Here is a 25204-nt window from a genome sequence, read left to right on the forward strand (position 1 = left end):
TATATATATATATATATGTATGTATATATAATTTATTTTAATGAATTGAATGTATATTCGTTCAAATAGTATTTTTGTACGTGTTCTTTGTTAGGTGATAACACGTGAATATAAACTGGACAGTTTTATCTCATGGAAGGAACTTCTGTTACATAGATTTGTATTATTATTTATTATTATTACTATCATTTATTTGAACTTAACGAAAAAGCCCAGCATTCACTATGATTTATAGTTGGGTAAAACCGTGTTTATAATAATTGATAATGGATATAATGCGTGATAGCATAAATATATAAAAGAAATGTGAAAATGAACCAGGTAAATCTACCACAAATAATTACAACCCATGTTAGATTGTGTGACACACACAAATGAACCAAATAAACGAAGATATGAACCACAGTGAATCGCCATAAAAATATATCAAGATATCTTGTTTCATATTTTCAGGAAAGGTAATGGCGATCCTTGCTTATTTGAAATATATAATGATCAAATAAACAAAATATAATATTATTTGATAAAGTAGTATTAATTCCAGACTATTTTATACATTTACACAGAAGATATTTGATTTGTAGAATATTTCAACAATAGAAATAAACTTAAAAGTTGCTTATTTAACTTGATCTAAGATACTATTGATATTTTGAAGCGATCAAAAGAATGTTTGTAAACAAATATACTTATTAAATTGTCAATAAGTGTTAGTGTTAATATACTGAAAAATATCTATTTCTTTATTGGAATGCTAATCATAATTATTATATACAAAATAGTGATGCATACATATACACATTCTTACTATATATATATATATATATATATATATATATATATATATATATATATATATATATATGATTATTCTACTGACATATTGGGAAAAATATGGAACAAATTCTAATATGAAATTTCGGCCTCCCTACTATTGCAATGAAAACTGATTTAAACAATATATAGCAATTTACATTATCTTCTTTGTGAAATATTAGAGCAATATGTCTATAACTTTGGATAGTAAGGTTCCCAGTATTTTACTACGTGTATATATATATGCATACACGCGTATGTTGATATATTTTTTTACAATATATGCATTTATATATTTGTACATATATATTTATGTATATACATGCATATATATATAGATAAGCATAAGCATATACACATGTATATAAAAGTATATATGTACACATCTGCATGCATATATATGTATATATACATGTATGTGTATGCACGAATGTGTGCGTGCGTGTGTGTTTATATATTTATGATATTTATATCGTAGACTTAAGCTGTAAAAATAACGTTTGGTTTTATTTCTTACTAAAAATAATGAGTTAAATGTTTAGAAATAAACAGCCTATTCAAACGGCGTACTTCCATATTAGCTTGCATCTATTAGCATTCACACACCCACACGCATGCACACACACACACACACACACACACACACACACACACACACACACATACATACACACATACACACACATACACGCACACAACGCTCACATATAACTCTCCAATACAGCCTAACTGACATCAAATCTCACTCATACACACTTACACGCTTTTACACTCACGCACATATTGAAATATCCTAGTTTAGCACCTCAATTTATTTAGTGAAAAATAACTCCATTTTATTGACGGTGGTTCTTTATGGAACTAATTAGTCATAACAGTATGAGGGACGTTTCTGATAATGGAAACAAGAAAAACATCATTACTGAATTATGTCTGATGTTAATATCTCAATATTTCACTTCTATATATTTAAATAGATCCGTATGATATTTTTCTCTATATATAAAAATATGTTTCACCTTAACAGCCAGTAGTTAATTACGTGTGAAGTATTTCATAGATGAAATATTTTAAAATTGGTATTTTAATGAACATATTGGTATGTAGGTAACAGTTTCCTCCATTTACTTACATGTGTCAATATAATTTAGCAGCAAAAAGAGAATATTATATATGTATGTATGTATGTATGTATGTGTGTATGTATATATTTATTTCTCAAAAATCTATGCAATTTTTATTTATTATATATATGTTTGACATATTTAATATGCATATTTAAAAAAGAATTTAAGGTTTTTGATCGAATAATTCTGATTTAGTAAATTAAAATGTATAACATTCTACTAATTTGTCTACTAATTCAATTAAGTTATGTTATATTTATGCAATAAAGATTATCTATTTCCAGGAATGTTAACTAAACCCCTTCCCCAGTTTTAGCTTGAGCCTTGCACATTAGATATTTCATGGAATTCGTTCGATATTGTTTTGAAAAAGTAAGAGGAAAACGAAAACTAAAAGGAAATGTATTCTGGTCTTCATTCTGTATGCAGAAAATAAATTCAAACAAGACCCAATGAAAAATATCATGATGTTAAGTATAAACAATAGAATTTTAATAACCAAGTCTAGGTTTCGTTTTATTTTCCCCTCCATAAGTGTTTTTTTTTTTTTGAAACAATAATTGCTTAACTATTACAAAAACAATATAACGAAAACAATCAAATATAACAGCAATATTAATACCGAGATAACAATGAAATCTGAAGGCCAATAACAATCATTTTTCAATTTTTTTCAATATATTCAATAAAGGATTTTAGAAAGATTGTTACTTTCTGAAAATTTTCAGATTCTTCCAATTTCTTAATATTTATTAATTTTGATTCGTCACCGATTGAAAGAATTGAGATTACAAACAGATAGGAAGCCTTTCGTATGACAATGTAAAATGCTATTTGATATATGCACTCATATACATGTATATAATCTACATTAAGAGATATGCTTTTGTATATACATACATACATACATACATATATATATATATATATATATATATATATATATATATACATATATATATATATGGTGTGTATGATAATAGTAAATGTTGATTCTTTTGGGTGTTACTTTGAAAGATTGTATTGTGCATCAGTATTAAATACACATATTTTGACAATTTATATATATATAAATATATATCATATATATATATATATATATATATATATATATATATATATATATATTATATATAAATATATATAATGTACATATGTAGATGTATGTATATTTCTATGTGTATGAATGTATATAAACGTATGCGTTATTATATGAACATATGCATATTTGAATATACTTTTGCTATTTCTTGACGGTCATTACTCGAGGTGAAAGTATATGCTCAATGACGAGAGATTTTCGACCAAAATTTAACACTTGTTTCCAAACAAAACGAAAACAGTGACTGGAGCTTCTTCATCAATTAACATTGCTCACAAAACTTTGTGTCACTTGTTCCAAGGTGAACATACAAAATATCCTTTTTTTATTCTTAGAAGTTCATCGAAGACCTCCGTACCTGCTCTGTGGGTACAGGAATGTCAAGTGTTAATTGGTCGATACAAGGCGACGACTGCCGTCGAGGAGCATACTTATCACGGTAGTATTTCTCGAGTTCGTTGTGGCGTTTCGTTTTCATATATTCAGTTACTTGAACACTTTGCTTCCGTTTCCGGTTATACTGCACCGATTTCGCCTCAACTGGTTCAAGACCGACAGTTTTTAAACAGCTACTGACCATATCACCCATTGTGTTGATATTAGATGATTAACTGAGGAAACTCTCGTGAACTCTTGCAAAATCTCGTGAAATATTGTAAAATTTCGTGAAGTTTGGTAAAATCCCGTGAGCTTTTATGCAATCTGGTGAACTCTCGTAAAATTTGGTAAACTCTCATAAAAATGCTGTGAATGTTTCTTATATCTCATTAAATCACGATATATTCACAAAAGACAAATAATTTTAGAATTTCACTGATTTTTGTCGTCGATTTCGTCTTAGTTGTCTACATTTTATGTTTTATCTGACGTAAGTTGGTGAATTCCTTTGATTTCTTATATATGTGTAGGAGAACGTTGATATTACTGGTAAATTCCTTGTTTATTGGTCCATATTGTTTGACGAACGTTGAACCTTTGTTGTAATTATTCTGAAAATAAAAGAAAACAAAATTTTAAATAACATAGTCCAGAGAAATGTAATTATTTTAAATAACTCGTAGAATTCTAAATAACAACCAACATGACTGTATCAACATCATACATTTAATATCAAACATTGTACTAAATTAGTCATACAAAAGCCTTTAAACACACATAGACACACACATATTTAATTTTAATTATCGTAACCGTATAACATGAATTATCATGACAGTATAACATGAGTTATCAATAAAGATGTATACGAAATAGTATATTTATTATGCTAAATAAGTATTTCTTTAGTGTCATTGGTGAAGTTAGGTTAAAAAACAGGACTATCACTAGCTTGTAAAGCGGTTTCAACAGTCTTCTTTTACAGTCATCAGACTGAAGCTATGCTGGGGCACTGCCTTGAATTTTAGTCAAAGGGATAAAACCTAGTACTTTTTTAAAGCCGACTACTTTAACACACTATTTTGTCAAACCGTCAGGTTGCAGAGACGTGAGGACACCAACACACTATACCAAGCAGTGATGGGTGATAAATATAGAACGCACACACATATACACATATACACGATGAACCGTCTTTCAGTTGCCGTTTAGCAAATACACTCTTAAAGCTTTAGTCGATCAGAGGCTATAGTAGCAGATACTAGGCCAAGGTACCACGCAGTGGGACTGAATCCAGGACAACGTGGCAGGGTAGGAAACATCCTATGACACAGCTACACCTCCACTTTGCGATGAGGTGTCAACTGTCTAGTTTTCATCTTTCATGCTCACCTGAAGAGAATGAAACTCTTCACATGTCACAGTAACTGAACTCAGGAAATAATTCTATAAACTTTTAGCTAGATGTATTTTCCCTGACCTAAACTTTCTTAAATGTCCAGAATATCACCAGTGGTGTATTGTGATTTTATACACACACACACACACATACACACACACACACGCACACACACACACACACACACACACACACACACACACACACACACACACACACACACACACACACACACACACACACTATTTACTAACAGTTTGACCCAGCACCATTCAATTTAGGTTCATTCTACGAGCTTACAAAATTCTATATGCCTGACAAGATAGGTTCGTTCAACGCGCCTACGAAGCTAAACTGCATGGATCTGACTGAAGCTGTTATCAGATATGCTTTGAGTACCACTTCCTTTCATTTGACCGTTCACTCGGGTAAATCTCGTTTGTGTATATATTACTTACATATATAGTATCCATATCTAACAAATTAAAATTGTAAATAGCTATAAGGTAACTGAAATGATTTTAAAGTAAAAGAAATGTAAAGTCCCCTGCTGGGTAGGAATCCAAGGTTACTTGAGAAATGGTAATTGGATGTGGAAAGTTGAAGTATTTATTACGATATACAATCTTTGTCATCGTGACCAATTTCCTAAAATTAAATACACTACTACAGTATATTAACGAACATATACATTGCTACCCTAAGACTGTGTAAGTTGAAAGGTGGTAGAGTAGACTAATCGTATCAGTAAATCGTTTCATGTCTGTAAAGAATGATAATACACGGCAGTCATGGAATATCAATATTAAATTTGGTTTATACGAGTTCGTATGGAATTATGAACACGCAAACAAAAACACACATTCAATTGGCTCACGTTGTTACACGTTAATATGATCAATCAGTTAGCATGGAGGCCTATCTTGGAAAAATGTGTGTGTGTATGTGTGTATAAAGAGCAACCCTATAGTTTTTTTTTAATATTTTCAAAACATATACAGCACGTTATACTAGCATGTCTGATCATTGTATTTTCAGCGGTATGAAATTAGCAGTAGTTCGTATTTAAATCCAATGTATATTAAATGATAATTATCTCTCATTGGATGAAATACATTTCGTTGATCTCTCCAATAACGGAACAGTACTCTATTTATCTATTTGTCTGTATACCTCTTAATTACCCTCTGTCTGTTTATCGAGCTGTCCGTCCATCCGTCTACCTATCAATCTGTCCGTCTGTCTGTCTGTCTGACCGTCTATTTAACTAGCTATCTATCTACTTGGCCATCTATTTATCTTTCTATCTGTCCATCAGTCTACCGACCTACCTGTTTGTTTATTTAGCTGTCTATTTGTCTATTTAGTTTTACAAGGAAAGATTGATTGTGAAACTTTTTATATACAAACTTTGTATATAAAATGAATGCATTACACTTCTGATTTTTTGTTAGTAATTCTCAAATACAATCTTTGCTTTATGTAGAGTTACATAGTACATAAACATTAATGTGCATACATATATACGTGGGGTGTTCATTAAAGATTTCCACTGACCCATTCCGGTTATTGCAGGAAATGGAACTTGTACATGTATAATCATTCATGCCATATTGTAAATTGCAGCTTTCCACTAATATTCGTTTTTTTTACGGCTGCTGAAGTGGACTAAGGTGTTATAATAGAGAAAGTTGAATGCAGATCAGTGATCATGTTCTTATACTTTAAAGGTCGTACACCAAAAGAGACATTCGATGAGATGAAAGAAGTTTATGGTGACAATGCATCATCATACAACATAGTTAAACACTGGCATCGCCATTTCAAATGTGGTCTGACATCGGTGGAAATTGCTCCTCGTACGTAATCTTATACTAAATGTATTTATGAAGCTATCTTTCAAGTATTAATAATTCTTTCCCATTTTAGCACAAGATCAGCAACTTTGAGAAGAGGAGGCAAGTTGATTACATCAACTCCAGTACAATACATGCAGTTATTTCATTAAATCCTAAATGATGAGGAGTAAAGTCGACGTCGGCGGAATTTGAACTCTGAACCTAACGAGTCGGAGGAAATGCCGTAAAGCATTATTTCTGACGCTCTAAAATATTCTACAAGCCCAGCGTCCTCAATAATATTGAGAATAATCTATTCTACAACAGACACAATGCCGGAATATTTTTTAAGAGATGGGGCAATTTAATTACCTCTACCCCAGTACTTAACTGGAACTTATTTTATCGAACTCGAAGAAATGAATGACAAAGCCGAATCTGGCGGAATTTACCCAGAATGCAACGACAAAGAAAATACTGCTAAGCATTTTGTCTGGCGTGCTAATGATTCTGCCAGTTTACTGCAATACTACTACTACTACTACTACTACTACTACTACTACTACTACTACTACTGATAATAATAATAATGATAATAATAATAATAATAATAATAATAATAATAATAATAATAACGACTTCAAATTTTGACACAAGGTCGGCAATTTTGGGGAAAGTGGCCAGTCGATCGCATCTACCACTGTGCTCAACAGGAACTTATTTTATCAACCCGGAAAAGATAAAAGGCAATGTCGACCTCGTTGGATTTTGAAATCACAACATAAAGATGGATGAAATGCTGCAATGCATTTCGCCTCACGTGCTAATGATTCTGCTAGCTCACCGCTTTATTAATAATCATTTCTGCTAAAGGTACAAAGCTTGAAATTTTATGGGAGGGGACCAATCGGTTACATCGATCCCAGTGCTTCACTGATAATTTATCGAACCCGAAGGATGCAAGGCAAAGTCGACCTTGGTGGAATTTGAACTCAGATCGTGAAGACAGACGAATTACCGCTAAGCATTCTTCCCAGTGTGCTCAGAGCTTCCGCCACGCTAATAATAATAATAATAATAATAATAATAATAATAATAATAATAATAATAATAATAATAATAATAAGCTGATGCTTGACGCCATCCCTGCTCAGAGTTAACAATGCTTATATCCTTTCACTAGATCTACAAGTATGAATGTAAATATGTGTTTAAATAGCTTGCATTATTATACCAACATATATTCAGAGATAATACAACGTAACTATTGACCTAAAACATCTTTTTTCCCCACTAATTTATTGGCTTAGTATATCTATTAAGTCAATAGATATTTTGTTGACTTTACAATAGACCATCTCGAAATATGCCTGTTAGTATTTTAGAAATATCCATTCTTCAAAGAATTGTGTAGGTATCTCATTCCATAACACTAAATTATATATCTAATCTCGTTGAGGATATTGTTTTGTAACCTCAAACGTTTGACCAAAGGTTAGGGATCGACTAGTTACAATCTCCTTATAGAGATTATGTTAATTCTTAAACTTCTGGAAAATATCAATCTCAGTGTAACATTCTGAAAACGAAAACAATAAAGAATGATATTGCTGAGTAAAGATTTACTACATTATGAGTGAAGCACTGATATACACTCATATGTAAACATACACATCATATAGACGCATGCACAACATATATCATTCACGTATAATTTCCTATCCTGTGTCTTTTATGAAAGCTATCATCTAGAATTTTCTAAATACCGATTCTAACAGGAATTCTGCTACTGCACCATTTTCTACCATCAGGCACCATGGTTATATTTCGCAGAATCCAATCTTTGTCAATCATTCCGACCGGTCTTCTGTTTCACAATAACGCTCTGCTTCTCTTCGTCTTCTCTATGTATTTTGGAGACTCTGAAGAAAGGTCAAAGCTGAAGTCAGTCTGTAAACTTCGCAAATTCCAGAATATGAATGAGATGGAGGAAAACTCGATACGATATCTGCACTCAGCTGTTGAAGACGTGTTGCAAAGTTGGAGACACTTTTCTAATTGCAAGGTGAAGGCGAAAGGCAGATATATTGTTTTATTTATAGGTTTAATCTGTATAGTCAATAAGCAGATTTTAATAAACACACACACGCACGCACGTACACACACACACACATGTACATGTATTCATATATATATGTGTGTGTATGTGTGTGTATGTGTGTGTATGTGTATATGTATATATATATATGTGTGTGTATGTATTTATATGTATATATACGTATGTATCTCTCCCTTTCTCTCTCCCTCTCTCTCTCTCTCTCTCTCTCTCTCTCTCTATATATATATATATATATATATATATATATATAATAAACATATATCTATGTATGTGCTTGTGTGTTCAATATACTTTTCGAATTGGTTTCGTATTTAAAGCATTATCAACAACTACACGAATCTATATCTGATAATTTGTTCGAATTTTATGTACCCCTGACCTCTCTCTTTCTCTTTTTGTCTCCCCCTCTTTCTCTTTCTGATATATATATATATATATATATATATATATATATATATATATATATATATATGTATAATGATAACTAATTATTGCAGAATTAAACCAGAATATTTACACAGAAGTTTCCAATTTACCGTTGAGACTTTTCTATAGTTTGATACGAAGAAAAAACAAATAAATAAATAAATAACTGAAACCAACGGAAAAGCTAATGAAAGCTTTCAGACAAAAGACGTCCATTTTTTTTTAAACACTTTGTAACTGGAAAATAAGTTGAGTAAACAACACAGCTTGTAGAAAGGTCACGACCAGTTTGGTCATGTTTTAGTAGTTAGCAATTTAAAAAGACACTTCATACTTTTTAATAGCATGCTTATTTATGTCTGTATATACATTCACGCGTACACGCACACACGCATATAGATCTGTGTATAATGTTTTTATGTATGTTTTTATATATATATGCATGTATATATATATACATATATACTCTTTACTCTTTTACTCTTTTACTTGTTTCAGTCATTTGATTGGAGCACCGCCTTTTAGTCGAGCTAATCGACCCCAGGACTTATTCTTTGTAAGCCTAGTACTTATTCTATCGGCCTCTTTTGCCGAACCGCTAAGTTACGGGGACGTAAATACACCATCATCGGTTGTCAAGCGATGTTGGTGGACAAACACAGACACACAAACATCTACACACACATACACACATATATACGACAGGCTTCTTTCAGTTTCTGTCTACCAAATCCACTCACAAGGCTTTGGTCGGCCCGAGGGTATAGTAGAAGACACTTGCCCAAGGTGTCACGCAGTGGCACTGAACCCGGAACCATGTGGTTGGTAAGCAAGCTACTTACCACACAGCCACTTCTGCGTATAATGTTTGTATGTATGTTTATATATATATATGCATGTGTATATATATATATATATATATATAGATATATATATATATATGCATGTGTATATATATATATATATATTTCATCTAATCCCCTCCCACTGCCTCTCTCCCCCACCCTCCCTCCTACCACCCATCTCTCCCCCTCCCCCACCTCCCCCTCCTGCTCGGACTCCTACTTCTTTGTACGTCTCTTCACCTCTCTTCACTCCTACTTCTCTTCACTCCCACCTCTCTTCATTCCTACTTCTCTTCACTCCTACTTCTCTTCACTCCTACTTCTCTTCCTACTTCTCTTCACTCCCACTTCTCTTCACCCCTACTCTTTCTCTCCTCTCTCTTACTCTCTCTCACTCTCTTCTCTCGTACTCCCCCTCTCTCACTCTTACTCTCTACACTCTTACACTCTCACTCTCTCTCACTCTTACTCTCTACACTCTTACTCTCTTACTCTCTCACCCTTACTCTCTTACTCTCTCACTCTCTTCTCTCTTTTCTTCTCTCTTTCCCTCTCTCGCACTCTATTCTCTCTTTCCCTCTCTCTCACTCTCTTCTCTCTCACTCTCTTTCTCTCTCACTCTCTTTCTCTTCCTCTCTTTCTCCCCCTCCCATTCCCACCTTCCCCCTCTCTTACATCCACCTTCCCTCTCTTATACCCACCCTCTCTCCTCTCTTCCTCTCTTTCTCTCCCCTCCCATACCCACCTTCCCCCTTTCTTACATCCACCTTCCCCTTCCCCTTCATCGTCAACACCCCCTCATAAGCTCATCCCACCACACTCCAACATACTCCTACTCTACCTTCCCACTCCACCCCATCCAATTCATTACACCCACCACCCCACCCCTACCCACCCCACACCTACCTCTACCCCCACCCTCAGCCTAACCCACACTCCACCCATGCCTTCCCCACCTCCCAACACCCTCACATCACATCACACCAACACCCTCACATCACACCACGCACACACTACAACTGACCAACTCCTTTCTCCCTTCCCCATTTTCACACACACATACGTCAAGATCACCAGCATTCTATCTCCCACACATACAGCCCCTCGTTCTTCGATCACCGTTCTTTCTCCCCCTTTTCTTAGCTCTTCTGTGAAAAAAAAAACTCTAACTTCCGGTCAGCCATTACAATGATTAGCCATTACTATGATTGACCGCTGACTGGACACTATTCAATTTTTTTTCTCCGTGTTTTTCTCCTTGTCTCCGTATTCTTTCTGTTGAAGAGCGTAGCTCGAAATGTCAAAGACTTTCCGTATTCCCGAGCGTCATACTAATACATCCTTTTGTTGTTTACACCACCTGTCCTCGTCTGTTGTTGTTTTTTTCGTACATTCTCCCATATATATATATATATATATATATATATATATATACATACATATACACCGATATAGGCCTATATTTGTGCGTGTTTATACATACCTATATACACACACATACACATGCACACGCACGTGGGTACACACACACACACACACACAAACATACCCGAGTTTGGTTTCAAGCTAACCTCCGTTCCTATGTATACAATGCATTATTGTGTTTCATACATCATGTATATAGTATGAATAGTATTGGTTTTTAAATAGTTCGGTTGCTCTCCGTTAATATATTGTCTAAGCTGTATCCTACTTGTGTGTTTTTGTACTGATTAGCAGATAGGGAGTGTTTAATAAATTAACTGTCCAATGGTCGTAGTTGAATGATAAAAATCTGATATGAATCAGATTTGTATAATTTTCTTATACTTTGCTTTCTCCTCTGTTTGTGTATCTGGCATTCGCTGTATCCTGTCAGTTAGGTATATATATATATATATATATATATATATATATATATATATATATATATATATATATATATATATATATATATATATATATATATATATATATATATATATATATATATATACTGGAGCCAGAGAGCGAGAATTATCACGTATCAACAGTGGCATACTTGTTCGAGGCATCGTTGACCACTACAGTGTTGTAATACAGATAATGTTAGTTAAAAAAAAAAAAGGAGGTACAAATACACAAGTCTTAACAAAATCACGGATGCTGTAGAGATTCGGACTGTTGAAATAGGGAGTAAAGCCCGACTCTGAGTCAGAGAGAAAGAGAGAGAGAGAGAGAGAGAGAGAGAGAGAGAGAGAGAGAGAGAGAGAGAGAGAGAGAGAGAGAGAGAGAGAGAGAAGTTAAGAAGTCCAGAACAGCCCCCAATAGATGTTTCAACTTAAACATGGATCAACATTTTTAGTCTATAATTACTCGTTATTTAGTATCTTCTATTTCCTCTATTTGCTGTTAATCGCAGATTAACTTCATATTTATAAACGATATTAACTCCATATTTATTAACATAAAATTATATTATAGTGTATTCTCTGTGTGATGCACACACATATATACACACATGCGCATAAACATACATTATGTATTATATAGATGTAGTGTATGCATATGAAAGACAGGATTACAGTGTTAAAACGCCTTTTATCAGACATCTGATCTGCTTACTCAAGGACGAATAGGGCTGAACCATTGATGCGCAACTTTTAATTCTCTCAATCATGGCCCATAATTTTCGATATAGTTTGTAGCTTATTTGAGCATGGATGGCCTACATATCGTATAGTATCGAATAAAAATGGCATTACAAATCCAATGTGAAAGATGTGTTCCTTAATACTGAGTGAACTAAGATCTCGTTGACAGGCCGCTGGTATTAGATAAAGTGTTAAATGCTTACGTTATGCCAATTAATATTTACAGAGAACTGGAACTACTGCTTTCGTGGATTATATAAACAGACAGGCTGCTAATTTCTCTGGGATTGGTCAGAGTGATGTAGACACCGCTGATGAGAACCTCAAAAGTTTGGGAAATCGATAAAAGACGTCCATTATTGTTTTCAGTTTACTGAGAAATAGTTGAATTTGCTCTATTTATGTAGCTCCTACAGAGGGTATAGATGCATCAAGTAGAGACAGATTCATCATGAAAAACTGGTAATCAATGACGTCTTCTTGAATATACAAATCACGCCGTTGCCTCTAAAAATATTGCTCCACTCTCATTCGGTGGAATATGTGTCCCGGTTTGTGCGATACTGGACTCAATGACAACACATAAAATAACTAATATTTTATAACCTTACTTCAACTGACATTAGCGATTAAAACGATAGAATTGGAAACGTTTCAGAAATGATTTGGATTTCGATTCGGATAAAACAAAAGAGGTGAACGTTTGCGGCTGCTGCTTTACACGCAGAAACATAATACATATACACGTAATGAAATATGTCATTTTTTATATTATTTTATATTAAGCAATATTGGATATTGTAGATATTGTGAAGAGCACAGAGTAATAGGTAATAATTACATTACAAAGGAAAATGAAAAAAAAATAACAGACTGATCAGTGCGGTGTATACGTTATTCATATAAAGAGCTATCCCTGCGGGTGACATTGTTTATGAGAGAACGTCTTGCTTCCTCCAGTTCTTTGTCTATAGCGTTCAGTATATCAATTACAACAATATAAAGACTGTCATTCATAGATTTTATTTATGTGTCTATGTTCACATATACATAAACACACGCACCCAGACAAAAACACACTTACACATGCAGTCACGAAGGCATACATATTCACACACATATACAATTCCATATGTATGTGTGTATATGTGTGTTTGTACGTTATTGTGTGTGTGTGCGTGAGTGTATATATATATATATATATATATATATATATATATATATATATATATATATATGGGAGAATATACAAATAATAACAACAGACGAGGACAGGTGGTGTAAATAACAAAAGTATATATTAGTATGACGCTCGGGAATACGGAAAGTCTTTGACGTTTCGAGCTACGCTCTTCAACAGAAAGAATACGGAGACAAGGAGAAAAACACGGAGAAAAAGAATTGAATAGTGTTCAGTCAACGGTCAATCATAATATATATATGTGTGTGTGTGTGTATGTATGTATCGTATGTATGGATGTATGTAAAATGTGTGTGTGTATGTGTGTGTGTGTGCATGCGTATGTTCGTGGAGAAAAAGTGAATGATAAAGAAAGAAGAGAAAACTTTCGATGTTATATTATTAGTTGTACGTGGGGAACTGGGGGAATCCAGTCTGGGATCCTGAATCGGTATTAGACGTGTTAACAAAATAAATCTAAGAGAACGCCGGTCTCTCTCTGCCTCCCCCTGTCTCTCTCTGCCTCCCCCTGTCTCTCTCTGCCTCCCCCTGTCTCTCTCTGCCTCCTCCTGTCTCTCTCTGCCTCCCCCTGTCTCTCTCTCTCTACACACACATACACATATATTAATGTAACTAAGAGTACAATCGCGGATGTAAATTCCATTCAGATCTTGTGGAATCCTATTGATCGGAATAGTTGGCCATGAATGGATAGCTGCAGAGAGCTTACAAGATGTCTGCCTGGATTTGCAAATTCCTACTACTTTAAGTTATATATGTACACACACAAATACACATATGTATTTAGACTCAACATTTCTACCTTGATTTGCAATCATCCAAAAGGAACCAGGTTCCCCATTCCTTATTCATAAATCCTCCTTCTCTATCATCTGTGCAGCTTTGTACAATGTTTTGAGAACCATCCTCAAACATGGTCCCTCTCTTTATTCAGTTGTGAAACCTGTTGCCTTATTCTAAGCCAACCAGTGTATCAGCAATTCTGTGCCCCCTTCTCGCATCTGCTCCACTTCCAAAAGCCTTCTTTTTTCTCCTCACTTGCCACCTCTCATCTTTACCCACTTAATTTACGTCTTCCAGTCAACCCCTGTTGTCCTTCATATCTTTCCTAATCTCGATCTCATTCAAAAGTTTCCACAAAGGCGCAACGTACCATTTTGTAAATCTTTCGTCTCTCTTTGTACTCCGTGGACCCATACCTAGTTCCAGGCATCATGGTCGCGTCTATCTCTTCCCTATCAATACCAATTACTGAAAACACTTCTTTCTGATTCTTTCAGCTGTACCTCCGCTAGCATCATATATTATTCCAAATGCTTCTCTTGCAATGTCGTTATGTAAATGATAAACTCGCCACCATTTGGTTGACCGATTTATTGACCATCTGCATTGGCAGAGACGTGTCTGTCTTCCCTTCTTTCGGGTCTGCAGACCACTCGCCATGCTATCCTTCACTGCTGGACTTGGCTTTACAGACTGGATCTAAGAACTCCAGGGTTCGTGTAGAGCAGCGATGTATATTTTATCTCCAATCTTACTTTCCTATCACAACCACCGATGTTCCGGCTCTCATACGCACAAACACTCATGCACATAAAAACACACATCACAAAAGATTATATATCACACAGAGACGCAACCAAAGATACATACAGAACACACACTAAACCAACACGGACTTACCCTAAAAGAAAACATCCTGATTTTATTATGATTTGAAAGCGGTAAAGAAAAGAATTGGACGGAAACGCTGTCAGAGTGGTTTCTAAGAAATCGCAAAGGAAACAGGAAGACAATGAACAAAATGATGGACAAACTTGACAAGAACAGGAGATCAGGAACCTGAAACTTCATAGGTTCCGGTTTTGGGCCACAGATTTCGTAACCGAGTTTTTCCAGTTTTCGCCAAATACTACAATAGAGACACACACACACACACACACACATAACGCACGCACGCGCGCGCAATTCAAACCGCTTATACGCTTTCACATATCTTTGAAAACCTGACTTAGCTGGCCCATCACTTCCGGTCAGTGAACAAACATCACTGGTTAACATAAACAACCCAATAAGGCAATTTCACCTTAGCATTTTTTCATTTTATTTCAACTTTGTCCTCGCCATTGATTTCTTCCCATTCTATTCTGAAGTAGTACAAGGTCCAAAACGCCACCATTGATTCGCCAATTCAAATAACTTTGATGATAAATGTATCCAGTCATGTTGCAGCTTTCTTTCCTTTACCTTACACACACACACACACACACACACACACACACACACACACACACACACACACACACACACAAACACCGTTTAATGAGAAGAGATAAAAAAAAAGAAAGAGAGCAAGAAATGATACAACTAATGATAGAAATGTAGATATAATGGGAAGAATATTGGTGCTATTTTCAAAAACAATAGGATATTATAGTACTGCAACTACTGGTTCTGCTGATATTGTTATTGTAGCACTTGCTAATGCTCTTGTTGATGTTTTTGTTGTCGTATCTGATGCAAGACCTTGTTTATTGATTAGCTAAACGTCCCTGTTGAAATACAGGAAATTAAGGTTAACTGGACGGAGAAAATATTTAATAAAATATTGAGAATTAGGCGGATATTACTGGGGAAATTAATTCAAAATAAGTCACAACAACAACAACTGTAACAACGATAACAAGTACAACAAGAAATCCTACGAAACAATACCTCCATTACAACGACTACAGTCAGAACAACAACAACAACGACGACGAATACTATTATAACTACAACTGTAGCTTTTACAACAGCAACAACGTACATGGTTGCTATAACACAGTAGGTCAATCACAACATAAGCAACCATCACAATCAAGTCGATTTCACAAAAACCACCGATCAAAATACGACATGTATTTAGGAAATAATGTCCATATTCTATTTTCTCAGTTGTCAAAGTTAATTTTAATTACGCAATAATAAAAAAAAAATTACGAACTAAACATTTAGCTAACGAGCTAGACGCAAGCTTAGTGGGGGAAACCGGCATGTCTCCACTATAAAGTTTACTAAAAACTGTTTGATCCAAATTCGATCCTCCTGCAAGAGTCTCCAAGTATGGTCTGGAGGTGAGCAATAATTAATCTTTTAATTTTTACTTGTTTTAATCACTGGACTGAGGCTATGATGGGGCACTGCCTTGAAGAGTTTTATTCAAATAAATCTACCCCACTACTTGTGGAAGCGCTTGACTTAGTGGTTAGCCTGATAGACACCTGCTCGTAAGATTGTGGTTTCGCTTCCCGGATCAGGCGGCGCGTTGTGGTTTTGAGAAAAACACATCATTTCAGGTTGCTCTAGTCCACTTAGCTGACGAAAATGAGTTATTCTGCGATGGACTGGCTACCCATCCAGGCGGAGAGTATATACACCATGAAACCGAGAAGCCAGCCATTATGAGTTGGCATGACTCGAGAAGGTAACTTTACCTTTTACCTAACATTACCCCAGTACTTATATTTGGAAGTCTGGTACTTACTTATTCTACAGGTCTGTTTTGAGGAGGTACAAGTTACGGGGACGTAAGCTAACCAACACTGGTTGTCAAGCTGTGGTAGGTTACAAACACAAATCCACACACCAATACATATATACAACGAGCTTCTATCAGTTTCCGTCTACCAAATTCACTTACAGCTCGGGGGTCAGCTCGGGGCTATAGTAAAAGATTTCTATTGGTCATCCAAATCTACATCAGGTCACATCCGCGCCGTCATAGATCAGAAAAAATAATCTGTTCTAATATGCAGGGAATGTATGTGATGGTCACAGGTGAAGTTTCTGTGATAATAGGGTTGATCAATCGCAGCTAACTTGGAACTACAAATAGATGTTAGGGTCACGTAACTAAAGTCCCGATGTTATGAGATCTGCCTGAAGACCCACCTGACAAGAAGCAGCGAGGTAGCTGTAGTGATGTTAGAAGTCTTCTCCATCAAATATTAAGTAGGCGCGCATTTATGAACAATAAATCGGGGGACTAGAAAATTTAAGAAATATAACGTGTCTTAAATGGCACAAAATTGCAGAGTGGACTATAATAACTGTTATGACAGTTATAGTCCACTCTGCGTTGTTGTGCCATTCAAGACACAATATATTTCACAAACAATACACAATGCTTCAAGCGAACAACAATGCTCTCCTATAATATTTAAGTGAAGAGAACATGTAGTATAGTTTACAGTCATGTGACCTCGAAATACGAACTTTAACGTGAAGCTGAGTTAATCACCGATGATTAATATATTTGACGGTTACTTCGATAGATACAAGAGAAAAAAAAACAGATTGTACGAAGAGGGAAAGAGGTAAGAATGACAGTCTTGAAATAGGGGCAGTATATATCGAAGGAAGACTTACGCGATGAAGTTATATGAGAAGAGAGGTAGTCAATGGAGAAATATAATAGGAAGCGTAGAAAAACAAGTGGGAATAAAAATAGTAATGTTAAAAGCGAAAGTGAAGAAAAAAAATAAAGGCCAATATTAAAGTACAATAGAGCATTTGCAATGATGTTTTACATACAGAATGAAATTTTGCTGACTGACTCAATATTTATGAACAAGTGTATTCGTAAATCTTAAAATTAGAACGGCACGGATCTTTAAAATAGGATCAATAACTCCACAGACACAATTATTTTTAATGTTAAAAATATTCCCTTGGTTCCGACGATGCCGTTAGAATTATGGTTACACATCTAAGGCTTCTAGAACAGATAAACTACTGTCATGGATAGTTTGAGAAATTTTGAGATTTCTCTATTGTTCTTATCACTGGTGGAAATAATGTCATGTTTCATTTCTTGAAAGGAAAAATACAATAATAATAATAATAATAATAAATTGATAGAAATTTTCTGGTGTAATTCCGGATTAATCTATTCGATTGAGATTAGGATAGCTTAAATATGTGAACGGTGTAGGTCTGAGTGTTATACAGAACTAAACACGTATGTCCGTCATGTGCCACATATTTATAACCGAGACAAACAGGAACTTAAGCGGAAACTAAAATAAACTTTCTCATAGACAAAGCTGGAGTAAAACGAAAAATCTAACTCCAGTCATCTTTTATAACATGTAAAAATAATAATGATGATAGTAATAATAATAATAATAATAATAATAATAATAATAATAATAATAATAATAATAATAATAATAATAATGATAATAATAATGATAATAATAATGATAATAACATGAATACATTCCACTTTAGAAAATATAATCAATTATTCTGTTTCTTTTAAAACAAGCATCTTCCTTCCTTTTCTTTCGTGTTTGTAAAATACATCTAACTCACACAGGGCAAAAACATACAAACTAACAAAACAAGCAAAATGGAAACAAATGTATGTTTTCGTAATTCTAATCTTTTATTCAATCTCTCTTATGAATTACAAAAACATGAAATTGTTTCTTTAAGTCTTCGAGCCGAAAATCTTGGATGAATGCAATCATATATGAAGATGTTGCATGCAGGCACACATTTAGATGTTGCTCTCTCCCACTCTCTCTCCTCCTCTCTCTCTCTCTCTCTCTCTCTCTCTCTCTCTCTCTCTCTCTCTCGCTTTCTCTTTCTGACGCAAGCAGGAGCACACGAATATATATGTATGTAGAAAAAGTATGTCAAGTGTATATATTATATGCGTGTGTAAAAACAATGCATCTATTGTTATGCAAATATATAAACATATGCAATCGAATATCTATCTATCTATCTATCTATCTATCTATCTATCTATCTATCTATCTATCTATATGTGTGTTTATGTATATCTCTGTGTGTGTGTGTGTGTGTGTGTGTGTGTGTGTGTGTGAGTGTGATCCCATGCTGATATATCATGTGTCTGTGTGTTTGTATTTTAGTCGTAGGAATACATTTCTTGGAGCTATGCACTTTACATATCCCTTCCCACCAAATAATATCAATTTCTTTGGAAGCTACACTATCAAACTACACTGTTCATTTATCCAAGATCCATATCATGCATTGCATATTAATTTAAAAGATTTCCCAATAGGTATTCTACATTGTTTCTAATGGTATAAGACAAGAAAGTTCAATTTCTATCAAGTGCATTGTTTGTTGGAATACAATATCTGAAAGCGTGCCAGGAATTCAGAAGTAGAATGGAAAATTAGTTTGGAATTTATTATCATTGAAGTACAAGAGTTAATGTAATAAATATTAATTCACTAAAAGCAACTCTTCTTTTCTGCTGAACACTTATTACATCAAGTACTTTCACTGGAATATAATTCAAGGTAACCGTAGAAAACTACACATAAAATATCACTTCTGTATGGGGTTGAAACACTACTACCTTTACTAGTGCACAGTTTTGTGTACCTTGTGCACGTGTAGTGATTCTGTTTTGTATTACGTTTTTGTTGTAATCAAAAGAGTTATTTTTTATTAATATTACTTCTACTATACGAGGCGGCGAGCTGGCAGGATGGTTAGGACAACCTACTAAGTGTTATTTCTACTCATTTGACGTTTGGAGTTCAAATTTCGTCGAGGATGTTCATCATTTTGTAGTCGATAAAATAAATAGCAGTCTGGGGTCGATGTAATCGACATGATCCCTCTTTAAAAATATTTCAGACCTTGTGCCGACGATAAAAAGAAAGTTACTTCCACCAACCATGGTGACTGATAGTGCAGGGCAGCACTGTATAGATAAAAATAAGAGTTAAAATCCCTCAGTCGCAAAGAAGCACATATCTATGCACTGACAGGAGAGATAACCACCCCTCTCTCTCTATCTATCTGTCTATCTGTCTGTCTGTCTGTCTGTCTGTCTGTCTATCTATCAATCTATATATGTATGTATGTATGTATGTATGTATCTATCTATCTATCTATCTATCTATCTATCTATCTTCATACATTCGCGATTCAATTTAAAAAGCATTTACAACTATCTTAAGTATGACCAACACAGTATGAGGATTCTCTTACAATATTTTCAGGTCCTAATTTTAGCATTTTCTAACAGTGAAGAATTATTACATCCATTTTCTAACACCTTTTTCTATTTTTACATTTGCGTTCTGAGAGAGTTGGCAGAGTGTCATAGGGTAGAATACCACAAGTGATTGTTACATGTGAATCTATTCCTCGACATCAAGATGTGAAGCAGAATAGTTTCCGCTTCCATATAGTTGTTAATAGCCAATGGTTTACAGTGCCATTTGTGCCAGTGAGGATCGGATTAGTAACACGATGAAAACTGCAAGGAAACTGCTCTTTTAGCTGCTTTATCCGGTGATTTCTGTAACGTATTTACGAATTTCTCCCTTTAGAAATTCTAAACAGAAAGCTAGACATGTTCCTTAATAACTTGCTCGGTACAACCCTGGTAGGTAGCATCTAAGGGTTCCAACTTGATTTCAGTATTGTTATGTTCTCTCTTTTGTCTTAAAAACTGATGAACGCAAAATGCCTGAACTTTATAACACAGATAGCATTTTTATATTCAAACTGGAGAATCAAATGAATATTGTAAAGCTTAATACTTGAAACTGAAGAGGTTAAATGAGTCGGATTATATATACATTTAGCTACGTCATTTGTCGTAAACTGTTCAGGGCAGTGTGATATTCTGTGGTGTACTGAAACTAAAATAAACCATTCGTCTTCATTTATTATACATATTGTAGGAAACATAGTTATTTCTTAGAATATATCTGTGGTGATGGTCTTGTATCGCCAAACTGTGTTGTTGTTGTTCACCTACTGAGGCTAAATCTGTCCATCAAGTCAGACTTCGTTTATATATATATATATATATATATATATATATATATATATATATATATATATATATATACGAGGAGGTTCTAAAAAGTTGCTGGCTTTGGGTAAGTAAAAGAAAATACAGACGATCAGTTAATTATGATTCCATTCAACGTATTCCCCTCACAGATCTATACACTTATTGCAGCGGTCCTTCAATTATTCTAAACCATGTAGAAAAACTCGGAAGGTTGGGCTTCCAAGCAAGTTTTCCGCTATAACCTTAGAACCAGAACCTTAGAACTTATATAAATACATACATACATACATACATACATACATACATACATATATATATATATATATATATATATATATATATATATATATATATATATATATATATATATATATATATATGTATATATATATATATATATATATATATATATATATATATATATATATATATATATATATATATATATATATATATATATATATAATTTATTAATGAGGGTAGAAATTGATATTAATCAATTAAACCCAGTGGTCTAGCATATTAAAAAAATCCCAAGATTAAAAATATGTTACATACAAAAATAAGAGGAATGACCAGCAAAAGTGGACTCCTATATGCTAGAAATAGATGCCGAATCATCTAACCACGAAAAAAAAAAATTACTGAGAACATTTTTTTTTCGTGGTTAGATGATTCGTCATCTATTTCTAGCATATAGGAGTCCACTTTTACTGGTCATTCCTCTTATTTTTGTATATATATATATATATATATATATATATATATATATATATATATATATATATATATATATATATATATATGCATATATATATATATACATATGCCATTCAGTTCGGGGGAATGACCAAATCAATCTTTCTCATGTAAGTTAATATTAGTACTACATAATCCACTGAAGATGTTAGGGTGAGATTTGAAGGAGATTTAGCTGTATATCTAGCTGCTGAGCGACTCTATGCAAACTTTTCCCAGAAGCCTTTAAGTGTGAGAGGTGTACACTGTGTCAAAGTAAGCAACGGTCTGCCAAAAGAAACCATGCCATTTACAAATTAAACTTCCTCTTAGTTGTAATATCAGCAGTAGCAGACTTGATGCTACTTTGGAAATGATATTTCTTTTTCACTGATTACACATTCTATTTCAATAAACCTCGGGTTAGGGTTAGGGTTAGGGTTATACAACATATTTTTTGCGTATGCTATGCTATGCTATGCTATGCTATGCTATGCTATCTATCTATCTATCTATCTATCTATCTATCTATCTATCTACCTACCTACCTACCTATCTATCTATCTACCTATCTACCTATCTACCTTCCTACCTGTCTATGTATGTATGTATGTATGTATGTATGTATGTATGTATGTATGTATGTATCTATCTATCTACCTACCTACCTACCTACCTACCTATCTATCTACCTACCTATCTATCTATCTATCTATCTATCTATCTCAGTAGTAAACTTACTTTGTGTGTTTTTGCCTTTTTATATGTGACATGTGTGAATATATCTGTTTCAGCCTATACATAAATACTTATATTAAAACTTCATGCATAAACATTCCTTATGTTTTCTTTCGACACAGAAGATGGGTTTTAAATGTCATTATCAACGTAAGACAATATTCACAATCTCTATATACTTTGGTGCTTTACACGAAAATTCAATAAACAAGATGTACACTCAATATGATTCAGTTTTGTGAAACCTTATAATGCTAAACCAACAACGACACAAAGAAAATCATACATGAAGCAACAACGAAACCTAAAAAAGTAATTATATTATTGAAAAGTGAGATTGTTGGAACCTATTCTACCTCAAGTTTTTCCGTCTATCAGAATAAATGTGAACCGGAGACACGAAAATAGGACATATTAATGTATTTTAAACTGAGTTTGTCGGCGGATGTGAAAGAAGCGTGTCAATTGCGAGGATCGAACGCATACCTTGGTGACATTAGAGAACTTAAAAGTCTGAGTTCAAATTCCGCCGAGGTTGACTTTACCTTTCATCCTTTCGGGGTCGATAAATTAAATACCAGTTACGCACTAGGGTAGACTTAATCCCTTTGTCTGTCATTGTTTGTCCCCTCTATGTTTATCCCATTTTGGGCAATAAAGAAATAAGAAACATTTAGCATATTTATAGCCTTTTGAAATTTTGCTGACATATTGCTTAGGTGTTAATGGTGGTGCGACTGCTGCCGCTACCGCGACCACCACCATTAAGTTAGTTGACTACACATACCATTACTAATCCTGTACTGTGCGGTTCCTTGATTGGCTCCGAGTGTGTTACCCCACCACTCTATTGGATGTGGGGGTTAAGGCGATTACATAGACCCCAGTGCTCAAGTGCTATTTATTTTATCGACCCGGAGTGTATGAAAGGCAAAATTGATTTTGGCGGAATTTGAACACAAAACGTAAAGATCCCCCCACCCTGCTACCAATATATTTAAGGATGATATAATGTTTGCTTTGGAAAACGTTGTTTAGTCAGTTACGTTCATTCCTCGCAATATATTTCCAGTCCCTGTTTAATCTCCTACTGGGATGTGAAACTAAAATATCTTGATTGTAATAATAGATTGTTGATAAAGTACACACTGTTTCCCAAAGGTTTACTATCATGACCATCAATTCCTCGAGAGATGCCAAAAGAATGCTAAAAACACCAACACGAAATATATTCGTAACGGTTTATTTAAAAGAGAAAATGGATGAGGAAATTATCTTCAGATCAGTAGACAGTGGACAGTAGATACTTCCAAGCCGAAATGCTGATGTAGACCAAGCAACAACCCATCAGTGGCTGAGGGGCTCAGGACAGAAAGCAGAGACTGAAGGTTTCATGTTGGTAGCACATGATCAAAGCTTGCTTACAAAAAACTACCAGGCCAAAGTTCTTCAAAACGGTTCTGACTCTAAATGCAGATTCTGCGATAAATTTGATGAAACAATAGACCTTCTCGTCTCGGGATGTCCTGTGCTGATTCCAAACGAATACACAATGGCCACCATAGGGTAAGACGGTATTTACATTGGAAAATATCTAAACACTACAAAATCAGCATTACTGAATATCACCCTGAGCCAGTCGTTGAAAGTAAAAATGTCACTATCCTCTGGGATTTTCCACTCAACTTCAACAGAACGATCCAGGCTAATCGACCAGCCATAGTCATTAAAGGCACAGGAGAAAATATTTGTAGACTAATAGATATAAGCGTCCCCACTGATGAAAATATATCCGTAAAGGAATTTGACAAATTAAGCAAATATGAGGACCTGGAAATTGTAGGTGCCCCATGTATGACAAGAAAGGGATGTCAGAAACATGTAGATAACATGTCAGGTGAACCATGTCTCAGTGAAATCCAAAAGATTGAGTTGACAACTGCTGCCCACAACCTTAGAAAAACCCTACCAATTTAGATGTATGTGTTGTATAACATGAAGATATTTCTTTACTGCCCCTGACAC

General features: G+C 34.4%; 1 long non-coding RNA gene across 2 annotated transcripts in view; it reads right to left on the minus strand.

The window, feature by feature from the left end:
- Positions 1 to 881: 881 nt before the first annotated feature.
- The window catches only part of LOC128249660 (uncharacterized), a 430230-nt gene continuing 405907 nt past the window's right edge, over positions 882 to 25204 (minus strand). For both annotated transcript variants that reach the window (XR_008265770.2, XR_008265771.2), the window contains exon 4: positions 882 to 4034. This is a non-coding gene — a long non-coding RNA (uncharacterized LOC128249660). The remainder of the gene's footprint in view (positions 4035 to 25204) is intronic.

This window comes from Octopus bimaculoides, chromosome 16, assembly GCF_046866305.1.
Source record: "Octopus bimaculoides isolate indiv1 chromosome 16, ASM4686630v1, whole genome shotgun sequence".
In the NCBI taxonomy this organism is placed as follows: domain Eukaryota; kingdom Metazoa; phylum Mollusca; class Cephalopoda; order Octopoda; family Octopodidae; genus Octopus; species Octopus bimaculoides.